Source organism: Castor canadensis, chromosome 12 (genome assembly GCF_047511655.1).
Source record: "Castor canadensis chromosome 12, mCasCan1.hap1v2, whole genome shotgun sequence".
Lineage (NCBI taxonomy): Eukaryota > Metazoa > Chordata > Mammalia > Rodentia > Castoridae > Castor > Castor canadensis.
The window spans coordinates 3,345,762-3,360,701 of record NC_133397.1 but is presented as its reverse complement, the minus strand read 5'-3'; the positions used below and the strand labels follow the sequence as shown (position 1 = coordinate 3,360,701).

At 42.0% G+C, this 14,940-nt stretch overlaps 1 pseudogene; it reads left to right on the top strand.

The window, feature by feature from the left end:
• The first annotated feature begins 283 nt into the window (after positions 1-283).
• Positions 284-857, top strand: LOC109701846 (cofilin-1 pseudogene; annotated as a pseudogene).
• The last annotated feature ends 14,083 nt before the right edge of the window (positions 858-14,940 follow it).

Below are 14,940 nucleotides of genomic sequence, written 5' to 3'. Positions count from 1 at the left end.
AGTCATGGGAAGAAAATGGTGGAAACTGTGTAGCTACACAGATGGACCCCAAGAACCCTAAATTATGCTTCCAGAATTGGAGGACTCCACGTTTGCTTATAGGATTCATATCTGATGGTAGCCTCTATGACTGTACCCAAAATCAATCACTGGATCCTCCTGAATCTCCAGATGCTCACATTCAAACTGGAAGTTACATCCTCAGGAGTGTGCCTTAATGGCTTTCCAAAAGCATGATCATCAGGACTCACATTAAATGTCAAAATGCAAGTCACTGAGTCAGATCCCCGCAGCAGCTGTGGCGGCTCTGGTCTTCTCTGGCTCTCTTTGCCATCTCCTTTTTGTTTCCGGAAACATGGCCTCTGGTGTGGCTGTCTCTGATGGCGTTATCAAGGTGTTCAATGACATGAAGGTGTGCAAGTCCTCCACGCCAGAGGAAGTGAAGAAACGCAAGAAGGCAGTGCTGTTTTGCCTGAGTGAAGACAAGAAAAACATCATTCTGGAGGAGGGCAAGGAGATCCTGGTAGGCGATGTGGGCCAGACTGTGGACGACCCCTATGCCACCTTTGTCAAGATGCTTCCAGACAAGGACTGTCGATATGCACTCTATGATGCAACCTACGAGACCAAGGACAGCAAGAAGGAGGACCTGGTGTTCATCTTCTGGGCCCCTAAGTGTGCACCCCTTAAAAGCAAAATGATCTATGCCAGCTCCAAGGACGCCATCAAGAAGAAGCTGACAGGGATCAAGCATGAATTACAAGCAAACTGCTATGAGGAGGTTAAGGACCGCTGCACCTTGGCAGAGAAGCTGGGGGGCAGTGCTGTCATCTCCCTGGAGCGCAAGCCTTTGTGAGCCCCCTGCCTGGAACATCTGGCAGCCCCAGACCTGCCCTTGGGGATTGCAGGCTGCCCCCTTCATGCCAGACCAGAGGGGCTGGGAGGTATCCCAGCAGGGGGAGGGCAATTCCTTCATCCCAGCTGCCAAACAGCCTCCCCACCCCCTGGACCTTCCTCCTCCCTCCATCCCTGACGGTTCTGGCCTTCCCAAACTCTGCTTTTCATCTTCTGATTCCTCTTGGGTTGAAGCAGACCAAGTCCTCCCCAGACACCCAGTTTTGGGTGGGGGGGCTGTATTTTTTTTAACGACACCCCTACTCCCCACCTATTCCTTCCCCATCCCATGCTGCCAACTTCTAACCACAATAGTGACTCTGTGCTTGTCTGTTTAGTTCTGTGTACAAATGGAATGTCGTGGAGATGACCCCTCCCCGTGCCTGGTTCCCTTTCTTTTTTCCCCTGGTCTTTGGCCTTTCATGGAAGCAGGACCAGTAAGGGACTTTCAGTTTAAAAAAAAAAGACAATAAAAAGGCTCATTAACAAGGAAAAAAAAATGCAAGTCACTGTCCCAGCAACTTTTCCAAGAAAATATGAGATAGCCCAAACTCCAAAAGTCTAGATCCCTGTGAATTTTAAAAGAATAGTTCTTAATAATCAAAAGGATAATTGCTCTTCAGAAAACATATAGAAGTTACATGTTGGAAAATAAGTATTTAGCGAACCAACAAAAATCCAAGGACATCTGGTGTTATGAAAAACACATCACAACCCTTTGCCTCAGCTCTCTCCTTTGCACAAGTCAGACTGCCCTATCTAGGGAACTGAGTAGATTTATAATTATTTTGACGAAGAAATGGTCATGTAAATATATGCTTATTCCCTGGAGGCATTGAAGGGTGTTTGTGGAGTTCACATGGATTGGGGGTTGTCAGTGTTGTCATTGTACAGATGTCACAAAGCTGAGAAAAGTGTGTCCCAGAATCCATTTCAAGGTTTGCTGGCATCATGCATTTGTGAAAATGTCCAGGGTTTCATTTTGTCTTATTGCTTATATGCTGTTTGCCTGGCAATCAAGATATGTGTCAAAACAGGATTGTTGTTTGTTGTCTTACTTAATAAATTTAGGCACTTTAATTATATAATCAAACTGGGTTTTAGGAGAAATAGCAAAAAATCATGTTAACAAAGAATCCTCCATAAATTATTAATTTGTTTATCTATTTATTTCTTCAACAGACATTTATTGAGCATAATATCTTGAGTCTGGTGTCCTGGTGTGAGCCAACAGTCCAATTCCATGGTACTACTCAAATTACAATGAAGGGAGACCAAAACTAGAAATAAATATCCGTGTGCCATCCACAGGTATTTAGACATGTTTATATACAGATATGCATGCATATAACTAGATATACATGCTTTATACCACTGAATTTTGTTTTAATGACTCGTGTAGCGCTACCACTATGATCTCTTTGCTCACCCTTGTTCTCCACCCAAAACTCCAGACTATGTAACCATGTGCATATTTCAACCTGTGCTCGCCTCTGATGGGGGACAACCATGTGCAGCTGTTCACCCTGCTGAAAATGTCTCTCGATGTGCTAAGTGGGCAGTTGTGAGCTATGCTCAGGTGCAAGCACAGGTGTCGTGAGCCTGACCATGGCAGTGACAATCAGTGTCATAGTTATGACAATGACTTAGTTCCATCATGTAGACATCCTGGGATGAAACAATAATGGTGACATTGGTCTGAAAACCAGACGTATTTTAAATGATTCTGACTGCGAGTCTATGCCTAGAATGAAGGTCAGCTTAGGCATAATTATTCTACTCACATCTAATTGGCTTTCCACCTAAAAAGAAAAAAATCTATTCAGGATATCATTTATCTGTTGTAAAGAGGTTATAATTGGTACATTGCACTGATATTAACTTCTTGCATTTATTTGTCATGTCAGGTCCCCAGTCAAAGAACTCAGAAGTTAGACTGAACGTTTATTCCAAAGGTCTTTTAAAAACTGGTATGAGATAGATTGTGCTGTTTTTCGTGGTGCTTGGTCACATGTGACTTCTGCAATGACAGTTTGCAGACAGTAAAATAATAAGAAGTTAAGAAGCAATTTAATCATTGCACTTCCTCTCCCAGATATGTGGTGGAATTTAGATAGTTGGCAGAGGTGACTGAAGGCTCCAAAAATGGAGCTGACTGACAGCTATTTGTCTCCTTCAATGTTACTCATGGGTAGAACTTTCTATAAGCACATTCTAGACATACAGTACTGAACTGGATACCAGAAGGGGAAGCTTGTCGTAAACAGAAACATTAAATGTGGCCTTCAAACTGCTCATCCATATTCCCCTAGACTCACCCAAAGCATCAGAAAATGTCTTGCCTCAGTGTCCCCCTAAAGTCCTCATGGATGTTTGGTAACCCATGGCCCCCTAGTGGCTGCACTTGTTGCATCTGGCTTGGCCCCGCCTCTTTCCGGATGCTCCGCCCCCAAGGACACCCTCCATTCTATTTGCCATGAAGAACTTCTCTTCAGCCTTCAGAAGCCAAATCCAGCTTCTCTATTTCTGGCTTACCTTCTTGGACTGACAAGAAACAGTACATCCAAGACTTCCTTCCCAGTGCCCCATGAGATGAGCTCTGCTCAACATTCTTACCTTGCTGGTGATGTTATGAATGGTGACTGTGCTTCTTTCTCTGTGTAATCCTTGCCTTGGTTTTAGAAATTTAGTAGCTAACTCCTACCCATTTCATCTTTGTTACATCAAAACAGCTTAGTGCTCTGTTTTGTGAACCCTAACTAATTCCTGTGTAAGCAGGAAGCAGCACGAGATAGAAATGATCCCTGATTGGCCCCAGGGCATGTGGAAGAACCACATCCATGACCTTCTAGAGTAGGCATTGGCAAACACTTCCTGCAAAGGTCCAGACGTGAGGATTTTCTGCTTGGTGGGATGAGCGGTGTTTGCTACAACCACTCAACTCTGCTGTTGCAGACTGAGAGCAGCTACAGACAACACTCCTCATAAAAAACAAAAAATCTTGAAAATATTTCTCATGCCAACTTTGTCCTGTCGTCCCTAGTTTACTGATTCCTTTCTACAGAGCCTCCATGACTATTGCACAGTACCTATAACTTCCTGTGACTCTTGTCCAGTCTCACTGACACCATGCTATGCCTTCCTAGGGCAGGAAAAAGCAATAAGAATGAGCTGCGAAATGACCACACCAGAACAGCAGTGACAGCCCAGCTAAGGCTGACCTTTCCAGTCTTAGGCTGGGTGAGGGCAGCCAGCTTGCCTGACCAGTGAAGTCTAGAAGAATGATGCATATCTGATTTGCCGTCTGAGTTTTATCAATTACTCGTAATATGGACCCAGGACAAGAAAATTAAATTTGGACCTCATCTTATTCATTCAAATATGGAGCTATCCATGAGTACTTTGAGTTTGGCTCTGAGGAGTCCTGAGATCAAAGGTTGAATATAGTCGGCATTCCTCTGTACTAGCTATCTTCCCCTCACCTGCAAGGTGGCAATGGATAAATAGCTCTGTGCAAACGAGTGTCCTCTGAAGGTCAAATAGGGGCTTTATTCTAAGTAGCCTTCTCAGTTACAATTCCGTGTGAATAACCCATGGGATTTGAAGCCTCTATTTTTTGGACACAAAAAAACTCCTCTAGCAATTCTTCAACTCAACAGACACCACTTTTGAGAAAGACATCTGCTATGGTTTGAATGTTGGTATCTTCCCACATTAATGTGTTGAACCTATACCTAATGTGACAGTATTAAGAAGTGGGAGGTGATTACGTCATGAGGGCTTCACACTCAGGAATGAGATGAGTGGCCCTATAAACAAGGGTGGAGGGGTTCTCCATGCAGGCAAAGACACAGCAAGAAGGCTCCACTGTGAAGCAGAGAGAGAGCCGGCCCTCACCAGACACTGAATCTGCTGCAGCCTCCAGTGTCTCGGCTGACGTAGTTTTATTGCTTAGAAATTATAAAAGCCAAGGCATTTTTCTACAACTACAGAAATCCTCCAAGGCAACAATATAAAGTCATGACCAGGAAGACAATGGTAAGCACCAATCTACCTCCAACCTGGTAGGAAATGTTGACATCTGAATAATTCTGAAATCCTAAATCCTGATTTGAGTTAGAAGCAATATGATTTATGAATAAGCACACAGACAAAAAAGTCAAATCGATTTTGAATGGAGAGAATTGAGGAAAGAATTACAGACAAGAGATGCAAGGTCGAACCAGAAGTGCGTAGTTGAGAAGAAATGTATTTTCTGATGTTTTCATGTTTCCAGTCACCTTTTGAGTAATCGCTGATTAATGGTAATCACAGATTTTGCCCCAAAACTACTACCGTGGCTACAGCTGCCTAAATTGTGGGTAAGCATTTGACTCCCACAAAGTCTAAAGGTTAGTTAGCAGGATCTGAAGAGTCTTAATACAGGATTACCTGCCTATAGTAACCCAAACCCCAGATAATAATCGCCAAGATCAATCACAGGCCATCTCAGAATAATTGGACTTGAAAACCCAAGAGAAGCATTATCCAGCCATTAATCACCAGAGGCTGAGCTCACACCAGTTGGGACAACAGAACTCAGGCATCAGATGGCTACTTCCATGTGGTGGAGGTTACTGGAATTGTCACTAAAGCAGAGAGACAGAAATTCTTCAGAGATGCAACCTGAATCCCGAACTTCTCAGAATCGCTCTCAGGCACTGGCAGTCCTTGAGTTCATTCCCTCGCATGACACAGGACATAGCCATTGTGCGAGCTGCTGTTGATTGAGTGATTATGGCTGGTACTATTTACCATCGAACTGCTGTGCCAGGGAAGGGAAAAAGGTGAGATAATGGTGCGTTAGGTGTACACCACAATTGCAGAAGCGACCCCCTGGCCGTTTGCAATCCTGTAGGACAAGATATTTAAATGAAGAAGAGAGAAACTAGATCAAGCACATTAGTAAGAAGATGGCTTGTAGAAAACAGTGACAAGAAGCAGGAAGGGAGTCATCCCAGCATGGACAATGACAGAAGTCTGAATTTAGACAGGGCAGTCCCAAGGAACAAAGGCTGAAAGGTCCTGTCCAGAGGCACTGCTGCAAAACCCTTGTCAGAGAACCTTGCTTCTAAGAATCTGACAGGAGAAGTTTGGTGGTGTTTGCTGTTGAGGAAAACATCCAAGCAGTAAATCTAAAATCATGCATATTCCTTAATGAATTTTATTCGCATTATTACCACTTACGTAAATAACTGAACCATAATCAGCCACACAGGTGATGTGCATTCCTCATTACTGGTTTCCAAAGTAATGGATGATCTCTAAACTCATGGATTAATTTCATAACACGGTTTTGCTCACGTTTTAGAAGTACATAGCTTTTTTATGTCCTTTTTTGGGAGGCTCAATATGGAGGTTGATGAAGTGATTCTACATTTTACTAACATGGGAGTGCTCCATTCACTGTCATCACCAAGCACATGCAGAAGGGATGAGGACGTCACAATCTACCTGTTCACTTTTGAGGGTATTTGAGTTCTTTCTAGTTTTAGTCTATGCAAACAGTAACAGTGGGAGCATATTGTGGGAATATGCAATTACTCTTGCGAGGGCTGTGGTTAAGTCTTTCTAGATCATTCACTCCCACCGTTTGTTCACGTCAACATACGATGTTCTCAGTTACTGTAGTCATAATCAATCTACTGACTTCTTTGTCTTACTTATTTTCAGTTCTTTTCTTTCTTCCTTCCTACATTCTTTCCTAGTTCTTTGCTTTGTCTCTTTTCTGAAGCTCTTGTCTACTTTCCTGCCTATTTTCTCTACTATTTTGATGGTTGCTGCCATTAGGTATATAATCTAGATATCAGACTTTGTTCAGGTACGTGAGCAGCTAGTCTGGGGCTAGCATTTTACACTCCTGATGGCATCTTCTCAAGAAGGAACATATAGGTATAAAATGTTAATGCAGTTTAATTCATTTTGTTTTCATTCATGTTTAGTGCTTTTCGATCTTTTAAAGATCTTTTCCTGCCCAAATTTCATGAAAATATCCTCCTACATGGACTTCTAGAAGCTTTATTGTTTTGCTTTTTCCTTGTGAGTGTATGGTTCCGTTCTGACTAATCTCGTGGGTAGTAGGTTTAGTTATAGGGCTGGGAAAGTGGATCGAGCAGTAGAGCACCTGACTCATAAACAGCAAGGACCCAGTACGACCAAAAAAAAAAAAAAAAGATTTATTTTGTTTTTATGTTTCTATGGATTTGCAATGGACCAGTACTATTTATTTTGAAAAGACACATTTTCCTAACTACATCATTAAATGTATAATTGTTTTTCTATGGAAATCATTATATTATTTATCATCTCTTTTTTTCTGTCAGTGTAATATAATGTTCAAGAGTTAAATTTTATATCAAACTTCAAAATTCAAATAAAATTACATTGCTTATATTTTAATATTGTAAAGTAGAAGGGCTAAGGTGGTTTATTTAAATACTTGGGTGTATTGAACATCGAAAAAGTACAGGATTATAAAAAATGAGGTTGAAAGTGTTGTACATTCAATACTGATTGAGGACTTTTCATTAGGGTCCAGATTTTTAAAGACATATGGAATTATTTATTACTATTTTCCATTGATTAGTTTGCAAGTTTTTATCTGACAATATTTTATGCTTATCATTATTTCCCTTTTTTAATTGAAAAATACAAAATGTACGTATTTTTGGTGTACAGCATGGTATTTTGAAATATGTGTATATTGTGGATTGGCTAAGTCAAAGTAATAAACATATGCATTACTTCACACACTTGCTACGGTGAGAATACTTACAGTCTACTCTCTTAGCAATTTTCTTTTCTGTGTGTTTTTTGTAACATTTTTATTAGTATATAATAGTGATACAAGGGTTTCGTTGTGACATTTCCATATATGCATACAGTGTACTCTGGCTTGGTTCATCCCCTTCATTATTCTCCCTTTCCCCCTCCCCCCTCTTAAAATGACTTCACAGGTTTCAATATTCCATGCTCATACCTGTGTAGAAAATGCATCAACCATATTCACTCTCCTTTACCCAAACTCCTGGTTTACTCTCCCCCATACCAGTGCATTCACGTATAAATGCATCATTATTAACTGTAGTCACCATGTTATGCAGTCAGTCTCATATTTATTCATCCTAATTAACTGAGATATTTAACCCTTTGATGAACATCTCCCAAAACCCACACCCATGAATGGCATTTTCAAATTTATTAGCATATATGTTAATAACATAGATATTACCATATTGCCATTTCAGCATCTATAGGGACTGTCTTGATGTGATGCCTGACTTCTCATTTCTGCCAGTATTACCTCGTGCCTCTTGATTTTTCTATTTGTTGAAACAAAGTCAACTTTACACAAAATTAAACCACATTAGACTGAGCAGTTCATTTGCACGGAGGCTGCTTGCAGGTAGAACCTTCACAAGTGTGGAACGTTATCCTTCCATTCAACATTAACTTGTATTTTCAGGGCGATAACAATTCCACGTGAGCTAAAGATTGATGTTTTCACTCCATTCTCATGGAAAAGCCACGGGAAGTTTGATACAGATTGCATGGAGTTTTTTATTGCATTGGGGATTATGACCATTTAACAATATTAGGTCTTTTAATACAAAAGCACAGTGTTATGGTTTGAATATAAAATACCCCCACAGACTCATGTGTTGGAGGCTTGGTCCCCACCAGGTAGTACTATTTGGGGATGTGGCAGAAACTTCAGGGGTGGAACATGGATGGAGGAAGCAGGTACTTATGGGTGCCATTGCAGCTGTCTTATCCTGGCTGTCAGGACGGGAGCACTTCTGGAAGTGTGAGCCACAATAAATAACTCTTCTTTTAAAGTGGCATTTGGGGCACCCACAAAAGAAAAAGCCTAACCAACACAGAAAATTGGTGCCGGAGAAGTGTACTTGTTGCTGTGACTATCTGACCAAGTGCTTCAGAAGCCTTTGGAAATGGTCTGGGGGAAGAATTTGGAAAAGTCAGAAATATGGGCTAGAGAGGCCCTAGAATGCTGTCAGCAGAGACCAAAGGGCAATTCTGCTGGGAGATCAGAAGATCAGAGTGCTGAGGGAAATGTAGACAGTAAAGGCTGTGCTTGTGATGTTTCAGATGAGAACAAAGACTCCACTGGGAATTCAATAGAGACCATTTGTCATACATGCTGACAAAGAACATGTCTACTTTTTGCCCATGCCCTGAGACTCTGTGGGAGACTGAGTTTAAAGGTGATGGACTAATGAATTTGGTTAGGAAATTTAAAGGCAGTCCAGCATTTGGGCTGCTGTGTAAGTATCATTACGAGCTACTTTAAGCCAGGGTTGCAGTGAGAATTAGGAGCAAAAAGCAAAGAAATAACTGAAAAATGCAGTTTTGCCAGAAAAGCTGCACATTTAAAGTTGAGGCCACGAAAAGGGTAGTTCTTAAAGAGATTAGTGTCATTAAAAAATACATCAAGTACTTTGCACCTGGATGATAACAAAGATGCCTTGAAGGCATTTCAGGAATTGCCAAGACCCCAGCCATTGCAGGCCCAAGGGTGTAAAACAGGTTTGGAAGACTTTCCCTTGAGTTTTCCTGGAGAAGCAAGCACTGTCAGAGCAACTTGCTCACATAAGGCCACTTAAGAAATTGTTCACTCAGTACTGATTTCACCATTCCCAGCCACACAGGCACTCAGAGGCTGCTGCATTTGTGGTCCAAGGGGTCCAGAAACTGCTCTAATTGGCAGCTGATTTTGGCATCATTCATGTGCTATTGGTTTTGCAGCAGTTCGGAATGCAAGAGTTGTGGGGTCATGAAGGCATGGAGGCTTCCACCCAGATTTAAAAGGAAAGCATGGGAGCACAGGCACTGTGTAGCCGGGTTAGATCTCTTGCAAGTAGCTCCTGGCAAGGTGAGGCATGAAGCTGTGAGAGTGAAGCCAAAGATGCAATGGAGACCACAAGAAGGTAGGGATGCAAGGCTCATGAAAAATGTCCACCAAGTGAAGATGCAGGCAATGAGCACAGCCAGTCCAGTCCAGGAAAGAGGCCACGAAGGTTTCCAATAGGAAGGTCATTAGGGAAAGGCTGTCTATGACTTCTGGGACCTACATCACAGCACCAAATGACCTGGATGCCAGACATGCAGATTCAGGTTTAGTGTTTATTGTGGTGGGTTTCAGTCTTGCTTTGGTCCCACCCTTCCTTTCTATACGCCCTTCCTCCTCTTTGAAATGGCAATGTTTACTCCATGTCATTGAATATGGGGAGCATGTAACTCGATTTTGATTTTATAGGTGCTTACAGCTAAGACTTTGCCTGAGTCTCAGAGAAGACATCAGGCTCAGTGGACCCTGGGAGATGGATTAAATGCATTTCAGATGGACATGAGCCTTTGAGGGCCAGGGACAGAATGTTATGGTCTGAATATGAAATGTCCCCTACAGCCCATTGTTGAAGGCTTAGTTCCCAGCTGGTGGCGCTATTTCGAGAGGTGGTGGAAACTTTAGGAGGTGGATCTGGTTACAGAAAGGAGACTTCAGGGGGGTGAAAGCAGTCATCCTTGTAAAATCCCTTGTCTGGATAGAAATCTTTATTTTCTGTCTTTCACTGGGGACTATGATGTTAATTGGGGGTTTTTCTTAAATGCCTTTTATCATTTGAAGACATTAGTCCAGCTCACAACTCAAACACTTGCATAAATGCTTTTCCTTGAGACAACTGGTATATTTTAGTATGCTATTGAAGTGATGTATGAATACTCTACATTTATAAAACAGGATGATAAAAAAAGGTAAGTAGGGTTAAGATTCAGTACAATTATATTTTATATGAAGTACAGTCTTGAATGAGCCTGGTATTTTCCCCCAGGCTGTGAGGACTTTGTGGTGAAGACTACACCACAGAATGACTGCCAGGAAAGTTTGGTGATGCAGACTTGGTTTGTGCTAAGGCACCTGAAGTTTTCCACACTATTATCTTTGCACCATCAATTCAAAGGCTGCCACAGTGAAAAGGCAAATAATGCCTTCACATTATCAGAAAAGGTTTCTGACTTCACAGACACTCTCAATGGATCTTACTGCCTCCAGTGACCTGCAGATTAAAATTTGAAAAACATTCTAAAGCAATGATGTGTGGTGGCCAAATACTTACATGGTATTTCACAGACTTGATCCTATGATATAAATCACATAGATTCAGAACATACCTTTCCAAAACAGTATACTTACTCACGCTTCTTTAATTTTATCATGGAACCTACTGACTGGATACAGCATAATTAGCAGAAAACCCATGAAAAGTAGATATGCCTGAGAAAGAGAACATGAGGAGATTTTTTTCTGATGTATAATGGTTGCTAACAGATATTTTCCTTCATTTTCTTTCCCTCACTTTTTTTTTGAAAGTAGATTCTACAAAGCACAGTAACAAGAAATGGAAAATGTTATAAGCAATGACATGTTTTGCTATTTTGCAAGTATTTTCTGTTAACTCACACATTAATTACTTTCCCTTTGAGAAAATTAACCAATATTCAACAGAAAAAGTTTGTTTTCTGTTCTAAACCACTAATCTGTGTAACCAGGCACCCAACACAATGGAGCTCACAACTTCCAGAGGAAGCCAGGCTGGAGGCCATAACCAGATTAACCCTAAACGAGGAAGTGTCTAAAACCTCTCATGTATTTTGCCTTTGTGATAGTGTGAAATTTATATTTGGTCTTCTTTTACTGTTTTCAGGCATGCAGCTCCTAAACTCTTGGAATCTCTGGAGTAATAGTGTGTTTCATTTGCTAATGTAGCTAGAGGTGCAGGAGAAGCTTCAGAACGGGACTGCTCACTTGGTTACCAGAAACATCAAGGCAAAATGAGACAGTTGAAACTGCTCAACCTGGGAGTGGGGAAGAGTGGCTGAAGTTCAAGTTCATCACCAGTGATCAGTGGTTTACTGTTATGCCTACATATTCAATCCTGCAAAACTGTAAAAGAATTGGGTTCGGGGAGCTTGTTGGTAGCAGATTATATAACTGGGTCTTCAAAAGGGAAAAGTTTTGGTGTAGCCAGCTTGCATGCTGGCCAGTTTATTCTGCTTGATATTCAGAATCACATTTTTGCCCCATTTGTCTACATGGTGAAGAGCTCAAGGTTAACACACTCACTCTTCAATGAAACCTTGCGGTCTTCTACCCCTTATCTCTCTCTCTGATCACCAGAGAGTAAACCTGTCATCCAAGACATACAGCTTCAGAGATGTGGCATCAGGTCACCTGGAGAACCAAGGCCAGCACCTGTTCTGGGACATGCATCTCACCACAGGCTGAAACTAAACTCCTGAGCTAAAAAAAGTAAACATTTTCTCTCAGAGGTAGGATGACAGAGCTTTAAAATGTTCACTGTCCCTGTCCTCCTTTTTGTCTGATGAATTATAAATCTTATTTCACTTCCCTCAAGGGCTCTGTTTGTGATATTTGTGAATTGCCTTTGAGGCTAGGGCAATGGCTTTCTGGTAACAAATACATGGTGGTACCCAGAGTGAGAGGTGCCAAGAGAGCGAATGGAAACTCCATGCTCCTCCCCATCTGCTTCACCTGGTGCATCCTTCATCAGACTCCTCTTCTACATCCTTTGTCATATCCTTTAGAACAAATGCATAAACACAAGTGAGGCATTGCTGTGAGTTCTGTGAGCTGTTCTTGCAAATCAGCCAAACCTGAGTGGAGGTCATGGGAACTCCAATTTATAGCCAATTGTTCAGAAGTAAAGACCATACCTTGGGCTTGTGATAGGCACCTGAAGTTGTGGAGAATCTTGAGGGACTGACCTTCACTGTTGAATTTGATGCTACTTCCAGAACCATCCTTGGAACCCTGTCATAAATGCTTCAAAACAGGAGGTTACCATTGGCACCAGATGATGCCTGTCCTCACTCCCAGAGAGGAGCCTGGCCAGTCAAGACTCTGGGTATATCAGCTGAAGCTACACGTGACTGAGGAGGCCCAGGGTGATCTCAACTGCCCCCATATAAGCTTATCATCAGTTATGAGAAACCTCAGGGGGCCTTGGAAGTCTTGGGTGAGCAAATTCTATTTCTTATTGACACAGAGGCACATTATTCTGTTTTCCCTGCTTTTGCAGGAAGGCCTTCCTCTCAGATAGCGATTGTAGTAGGAAAAAAAATATTTTAAACTTCACTCCTCCTTCCTTTGCTGTATTGAAACTCAACTTGTCATACATAGATTTCTTACAGTCCCTAGTTGCCCCACCCCACTCTTGGGCCAGACATAAGGAAAAAGTTAGGTGTGCTTCTGGTAATGGGCCATTGGCCAGGACTCCTAATGCTTCAGAAAGGACCCAAGAGGGTCCATAAAATTTCTTTAAAAGTGGGCCAACAAATAAGCTCTTCCACTTGGTATGATGGGATACCTGGAAGGGCAAAAACAGCTATCCCTGTAAATACACAGCTCAAAGACCCCAACCATTATCCCAATTGTAGACAATATCCTCTTACCCAAGAGGCTAAATAGAGACTACAACCAATTATTTAAAAATTTCTAGAATATGGACTGTTAAAACCATGCCAATCTCCCTGTAACATTCCCATCTTACCTGTCGTAGAACCAACTTGAAAATATAGGATGGCACAAGATCTATGATTGGTAAATGAGGCTGTGGTTCCCATTTACCCTCTAGTAGTTGACCCACATCCTATCCCAAACACCTGAAGACAGTAAATGGCTCACAGTCTTGCATTTAAAGGATGCTTTTGTTACCGTCACTCTGCACCAGCACTCCCAATATCTCTTTGCTTTTGAGTGAGAAACCTCACCTTTGTGCGGGAAAGACAGCAGTATCCATGGACAGTACTGTCCCAGGGATTTCAAGATAACCCTCACCTGTTTGCCAGGTGGGAAAGGATTTAAGATACTTTCAGATTAAAGAAGGGGGACTTCTTCCATATGTAGATGGCCTCCTGGTTCACAGTCTAACCCAGGACATTTCCAATGCCAACACTGTCTTAGTTCTTAATTTCCTAGCTGCTAGGGGATATAAAGTGTCAAAGAGCAAGGCCCAAATCTCCTTACAGGATGTCCACTATCTAGGTTACATCCTTGCCCCTGGGGCCTGGAGACTGTCCACTGAAAGAACAGAGGCCATCTGTACCCTAGAGGTACTATTGACTAAACACCAACTCTGTTCATTTTGGGGAGTGGCAGGGTTCTGCTGGATCTGGATACCCAACTTTGGAGTCATAGCAAAGCCTCTATATGAGGCCACAAAAGGATTAGATAATGAGCCTTTAAAATGGATTAGAGAAAAAAACCATACCTATAAAACACTAAAAAAGGCCCTCACAGAGGTCCCAGCTTTAAGGATTCCTAATTTAACAAAACCCTCTGAACTATACATGTTGGAGAGAAAGGGAACTGCTGTGTGAGTCTTAACCCAAAAATTAGGAACAGCAACATATCCAGTAGTCTACCTCTCAAAGAAAGCAGATGAGACAGCCTTAGGTTGCCAGGGTGTCTAAGAGCGATAGCTGCTACTGCCCTGTTAGTGGAGGAGGCAATGACAATAACCCTGAGTCAGCAACTAGAAGTTCCATCTCCCCACCAGGTTAGAGCCAACCTAGAATTAAAAAGTCACTTGTGGATGTCTGGGAAAAGGCTGACTGAATACCAAGCCATTCTTTTGGAATCCCCAGAAGTAACCATAAAGATTTATAATGTCTTAAATCCTGCATCTTTGCTGCCTTCTGAACTAATGACTGAGCAAACTTGTGAGCAGGTGATTATACAGACCTATGCCAGCAGGCTAGACCTGACAGACTAGCCATTCCTCAATCCTGAGGCTGAATGGTTTACCGATGGAAGTAGTTTTGTACTAAATGGAGAAAGAAAGGCAGGGTATGCAGTGGTGAGTCATGAGGAAGTCATAGAGGCACACCCCTTGCCAGCTGGGACTTCCGCCCAAGAGGCTGAACTAACAGCTTCAATCAGGGCTCTAACTCTGAGAAAGGGAAAAA